This window comes from Mustela erminea, chromosome 13, assembly GCF_009829155.1.
Source record: "Mustela erminea isolate mMusErm1 chromosome 13, mMusErm1.Pri, whole genome shotgun sequence".
Lineage (NCBI taxonomy): Eukaryota > Metazoa > Chordata > Mammalia > Carnivora > Mustelidae > Mustela > Mustela erminea.
In genome coordinates this window covers 65,180,709-65,187,054 of record NC_045626.1, presented here as the reverse complement: position 1 = coordinate 65,187,054, position 6,346 = coordinate 65,180,709, and the positions used below count along the sequence as shown (strand labels likewise).

Here is a 6,346-nt window from a genome sequence, read left to right as displayed (position 1 = left end):
AGTTCAGCAAAGATGATACAGGGAAATTCTGTCTTAGGGTGTCTGGCTAGCTCAGCCTGTAGAGTATGGGACTCCTGATCTCAGGGTAATGAGTTCAAGCCCCATGTTGGGCAGAGAGCCTACACAAACAAACAAACAAACAAAAAACCTGTCAATCTAGAACCATTAAAGAAATAGAATGCTTAATCTAAAATCTGCATCCTGGCCCCTCAGAAGTGTCAGACGAAACCAGAGAAAAACACCAGGAACTGGGTAATATTACAGCAAATTCAGCGAACATTGAAAAGAAAAATCCTCTTATACATAATCTTCCAGATAAAGAAGAAAACGAAGTCTCCTCAACTCATTGTGACTTGATTAAAAAATTAATCCCAAATCAGACATCCACAGCACAAGAGAGCAAAAGGAAAGACCAAAATCACTCATGGACATACACGCAAAAATATTAAATAAAATACTAGCGAATAGTCCAGCAATGCTAAACATTTATCAAGTCCAATTTTTCTTTTTTTCTGGGAAATTACGATGATGGAATAAAAATTTATTAATGTAGTCCGACCTAAGGAAGAAACCTGTATGACAATTGTGACCTACAGAACTTCCTTAACTTGATAGAGGATATTTAGCCTCACGGTTTTGGTGGCTCAGTTGTTTAGTGTCGGTGTTCCCGGTCGCACGGGGAGCGCCGAGGGCAGGGCTTGTGTGTTTTTATCACCACTGCCTAGCTCGTCGCCTAGCAAGGTCCTTAGCACAGTGTAAATGCGTGCTGCATGAAAGATGGACCTTTAGCTGAGGTAAGGTTTGGGAACGCGGGAGCTCTACACTCATCACCCCGCCCCATCAAACACACCATTCAGGAGCCTCCGCCATCCACAGCTCCAGCGAAAACCCCAAAGCATCTGGAGCCTTTTTTTATGGTGGCCGTGCCGGTGACAATGCGCCTGCGCTAGCCGGAGATGGGAGGGACGCGAGCGGAGAGCCCGGGGCCGTAAGCGCCTGCGCGGCGGCGGGATGTAGGCGGGGCCTTGCGGCGCCGGCGCAGTCGGTGGCGGCTGTGTGGGGCGGGACAGGGGCGGGCCGAGGGCGGGGGCCGCCAGGGAGGCAGGGCGGGCTGGGCGAACGGCGCCGCGGGGTTGGCTGCTGCCCTAAGGCCGGACTCAACGGATTCGGGCCGCGCCACCGGGCGAGCTCGCCGCCCGGCCCATCCCGGAGCCAGCCAGCGAGCGAGCGAGCGAGGCGGCGCCGCGCGGTAAGAGCCAGGGCCGGGTCCCCTCAGTGTGCGCTGGCGGGCCGCGCGGCCAGGCCCTGGCGGCCCCGCAGACCCCAGCGGCCCCGCGCCTGCGCGGTCCCCCGCCGGGCCCCCCCCAGTCCGTCCCGCGCCTGCGCCGTCCCCCTCCGGGGTTTCTGGGCCGACCCCCGGGTACCCCGGCTGCTCCTGGCTGATGTATGCGGCCCAGGTGGTTTTGGGCTCCTCGCCTGCTGGTCCCTCCGAGCCAGGTGGCTGAGTGCGTCCCTCGCGCTTTGTTTTCCCCGTGCCCCCAAAGAGGCTGGGACAGGCGCCCCATAGCCCTGGTCCTTTAGTCCCCTTCCCCCGGCGGAGACACCGCTGCCCGGGGCTCGGAGGACGCGGCTCGGGGAGTAGCGCCGCGGGTGGGCGGCGGACCCAGGGCCTCCTGTGGGCTCGGCTTCGGCTGGGGTACGCGCCCCCACCCTCTCCCCGCTCAGAGGGAGGTCATCCTTAAGCGAGCGGAAAGTCGTTTTTTTCTTGAGACCTGGTTAATTCCATCAGGGTGAATATGAATAATAGTTTTTTATTGAGGGAATTTTGCATTTTCCTCAACCTGGTAATTGTGTGGCATACATGGTTATATTTAAGACATCATAGTTCATTGTTGGGACCTCTCCTGGAGATGACTGGAAAATAAATCAGTTTCCACGTAGTTTCAGCCTATTTACAAGACCAAGTAAGGATTTCAGTGATAATTCAAATGTAGAGAGATGTGATTTGTTGTGCCCTTGATAATTTACCGGCAAGTACGGGAGGGTCCAGGAAAAATTCCCATAAATTCACTGCCCTATATTGATTGCAGGGAAAAGTGTGTTGTAAAAAAGAGCATCTCTAGCCACTGATAATATTTTCTAAGATTACAGCAGATTCAGGAAACTAAAAAATGTTGCAGAGCCCAACAGTGTTTCCAGGAGGATGTATCTTGAGATGAAATCAGAGCTTTGTAGACATCAGCAGACATCAGCATAACACATGTAGGTTATGAAATGGTCAAACCAATTCTGACAGGTATATCTGTAAGGAGAAGTGGGGTATTGGTTTGGGGAAAGTCGTTTTAGGTAAAGAAATAGCTAACTGATCCGGTAATTTTTTTTCCTCTTTAAAAATGTCCTTTCCCCCTTTGATTTACTTTACACCAAGCAGTCTTTAAGACTCAGCAACTTTAGGTAGCTGGAGAATGTTTCTTAATAGCCTGTGTATACTCTAGGTATGTAGGGATTTTCTTGACATTCATTTTCAGTAAGAAAGTGAATATTGCCCATAGAAAAGCTTTAAACTTGAATTTTTAGGGTGTGTATCTACATTGTGTTGTTTTGAGATGGGATTTCTGTAAAGCAGAAGTTCTTTTTATAAACGATTTGACACAGTACATTCTTAATTTCACATGACTCAGCTGATAGTATTGCTTCGGTTCAAAATTATTACCTGGGTTGGGTTTTCATAATATGTAAAACTTGCCGTATAACTATATACATATTTATTTTTAAATTTTTAAATTTTTATTTTTTAAAGATTTATTTGTTTGAGAGAGAGCGTACCCATGGGTGTGTGTGTGCCCACAAATGGGGAGGGGTAGGGGGAGCCAATCTCAAGCAGACCCCTCACTGAGCTTGGAGCTGGGCCTCCATCCCAGCACCCTCTGAGATCACGCCCCCAGCCGAAATCAAGGGTGGGATGCCCAACCAACTGAGCCACCCAGGTGCCCCAAACCTTATACATATTTAGGTCACAAATGCTAATTTGTACTTACCATTATGCAAACTGTCCAGCTCAGTAGAGGACTGGTGATAGGGTATCAGCAGGCTAGAAATGCATTCTTGGTTTTATGGCTTGGGGCAAATCATTTGCCCTTTCTGGACCTTCCTTTCCCTATCTGTAAATGCGAGGGATGGCGGAGGAGGGAAGAGATGGAACGGAGCTCCAGTTGCCACTTTTTTTTTTTTAAAGATTTTATTTATTTGAGAGAGAGAGAGAGATCACAAGTAGGCCAAGAGGCAGGCAGAGAGAGATCAGGGAATCAGGCTGCCTGGTGAGCCGAGAGCCTGATGCAGGGGCAAAGGCAGAGGCTTAACCCACTGAGCGACTCAGCCCACCCCTTTTTTTAGATTTTATTTATTTTTTTGGCAGATAGAGCGAGAGACCGCGAGAGAGGGAACACAGGCACAGGGAGTGGGAGAGGGAGAAGCAGGCTTCCCAAAGAGCAGGAAGCCCAATGCGGGGCTCAATCCCAGGACCCTGGGATCATGACCCGAGGTGAAGGCAGACACTTAACGACTGAGTCACCCAGGTGCCCCTAGTTGCCACTTTTAAAACATTTAATGGGTCTTTGTCTACAGAGTTCTCTTCCCTCCTAGTAGAAATGGGTCTTCTCATCTGTTCCATGACATTGTTTGTGGTTCCTCTGGAAAGACAGTGAGTGAGGCCATCGGATGAGAACAAATCTTGGAGACTCTTGGTCAAACCCCTGAAAGGGAGGGTTGAATGGGCCTTAGGGCATAGAGAAAAACAAGGGCAATGAGAGGAGTTTTTCATTAAATTTATTCAATGAAAGGACTGCCCTTTCTAAAAAGTATATATATGTGTCATTTTCCTGGTGTTGAAATTAAGCATTTTTTAATGAAATGTTGATAGTAAATGATGGTATATGGTGATTGTAAATGGCAAATACAAGGTTGGTTATCTTATCACAATAAGATATTTTTAGAAATAAAGCCTAAAATCTTTTGTTTCATTATTGTTGTTAGGGAGTTCAAAAAGTTCCTAGGGCTTTTGGTGGTAAGAATATTAAAATGGAGATTATTTTTTAAGAGTAAATATGAGTTTACTTTGTGGCCATCTGTCCAAATCCATAGGCAACTGGGAAGATTGGTTAAATTTGCTTGGTACTAAAGATGTTACTATTCTGATTATTCTTTCCTACTGGATATAAAATGTCAGGATATTTTTTTGTGTGTGCTTCTGCCAACAAAATAAGCCTAGGCAGGGAAATTCCTCCTGGTGGTTGGAATTGTTAGTGGTGAATAGACTGGCTGCTGAGGTAAAGAACCCCCATGGGGTTTCTTTCTGAGCTCAGAAATCTTTTAGTATTGTGGCCTCAGTCTTTTACTGTGAAACATAACCATTGAAAAATTAGGCTTACAGACTGTATTTCAGTTATGTTGAGGGGAAGAAGTGGCAATGTTTTGTTCCAAAGGAATGTAGCAGATGATCTTTCTGTCTGTGAAGTCTTTAAAATTCATCCTGGTCTGCTGTTAATAACAAATAAGATTTAGTTATTGTCAGTCTTTTTTTTATATTCACAAAACTGTAGTATATGAAAATGTATCAAACACATTTTAAAAGTGTCTTGAGTTAAAATGAATAATGCAGTATAATTCTTTGTAATACTAATTTCTGTGCTTAGAGGACTGACTGCTTTCAGCTACCTCTAAGTTCCCTATTTTTTATTTTTTAAAGATTTTATTTATTGGGGCGCCTGGGTGGCTCAGTGGGTTAAAGCCTCTGCCTTCGGCTCAGGTCATGATCCCAGGGTCCTGGGATCGAGCCCCGAGTCGGGCTCTCTGCTCTGCAGGGAGCTTACTTCCTCCCCTCTCTCTCTGCCTGCCTCTCTGCCTACCTGTGATCAATCTCTGTCAAATAAATAAATAAAATCTTAAAAAAAAAGATTTTATTTATTTATTTGACAGAGAGAGATCACAAGTAGGCAGAGAGAGAAGGGGAAGCAGGCTCCCCACCAAGCAGAGAGCCTGATCCGGGGCTCGATCCCAATACCCTGAGACCACACCGGAGCCGAAGGCAGTGGGTTAACACTGAGACACCCAGGCACCCCTAAGTTCTCTATTTTTAAGAATAATTGGGTAACTCCCAAAAGGAAATTTGTCTACTAGAAAAGAGTGCAGATCTGTTAACAGTGTTTTCCCCACATCATCAGTGTAGTTCTTTCTGGTTAAATCCAGTGGTTGGTTCCTGCTTGTGTCTTTGCAAAATATATCTGTTCATAGTCATCCCACATCCCCACCACCAAGTTTAAGTCCTTCAACAGCTACCACTGTCTTCATAATCAGATTTACTAATCCTTATCTTGTTATCCAGGATGCTTCATCACTGGGCTTTGGCCTCCATTCTCATACCCCCCGCCCCCACACCTTTTTTGTTGGTTCACTGAGTTTTGCTGAACCTCTATTGGTCCCTTAACTCTCTCCGGTCTTCGTGTCTCCCTCTGCTGGAATGTTCTTCTCTCACTTCATCCCATTATCACCTTCTACTCAACTTAGATATTACCTTGCCTTGAAGGCATCCCTTGATCTATTTCCTGCTTACCTGTCCAGTTTCCTGTCTAGTGAGGATTTGGTGCCCTGTGTTTTGTCTGTTCCCTCCACTAGCCAGTGACGTCACAGTGCATAGCAGAGTGTGTGGCTTGACCAAAGGTTGTTTCATCTGCTGGGTGCGTTATGTGCTAGGCATGTTAGCACTACCAAGGAAGTAGAGATTACTTTAAGTCTTTGCCCTTGGGAGTTTTACTCTAGGTGCACTTGACCTCTCCAGCTGTGAGACACCCTCCAGTTGTACGCAACGATTTGCAAAGTATATTTAGTTGTATCTTAGCGTTTAACTCAAATTTTACTTCTTGAAGGAGGGACTGTCTCATACGTGTTTTATAACCTAGAAACCAGCTGGGCATTATCTTTGTTCCCAGCTCTGGAAGGAATGTGCATTTGTTCTGTATTGCTTCCCTCATTCCCCTTGGATACCTTCCACCTTGGGTTTTTTGTTTTTGTTTTAATTTGATGTGTTTGGACAGTAAAGGTTTAAGAAATAACGATAAATCGCAGTTTCTTTATTGTGCATATAACAGCGAAAACAAATGATAAAGGGAGGGGCCCCTGCCTGGCTCAGAGGGGAGAGCATTTGACTCTTGATCGGAGGGTTTTGAGTTTGAGCCCCATTTTGGATGTAGAGATTACTTAAGATTTTTTTTTTTTTTTTTAGATTTTATTTATTTATTTGACAGAGATCACAAGTAGGCAGAGCAGCAGGCAGATAAGGAGGGGGAAGCAG

At 45.9% G+C, this 6,346-nt stretch overlaps 1 protein-coding gene across 2 annotated transcripts in view; it reads left to right on the top strand.

The window, feature by feature from the left end:
- Nucleotides 1-1,066: 1,066 nt before the first annotated feature.
- The window catches only part of SPECC1L (sperm antigen with calponin homology and coiled-coil domains 1 like), a 138,636-nt gene continuing 133,356 nt past the window's right edge, over nt 1,067-6,346 (top strand). The window contains exon 1 of one of the 2 annotated variants that reach the window (XM_032309157.1): nt 1,067-1,249. The gene's annotated coding sequence lies outside the window, so the exon portion shown is untranslated. The remainder of the gene's footprint in view (nt 1,250-6,346) is intronic. The other variant, XM_032309156.1, reaches the window with a different exon arrangement.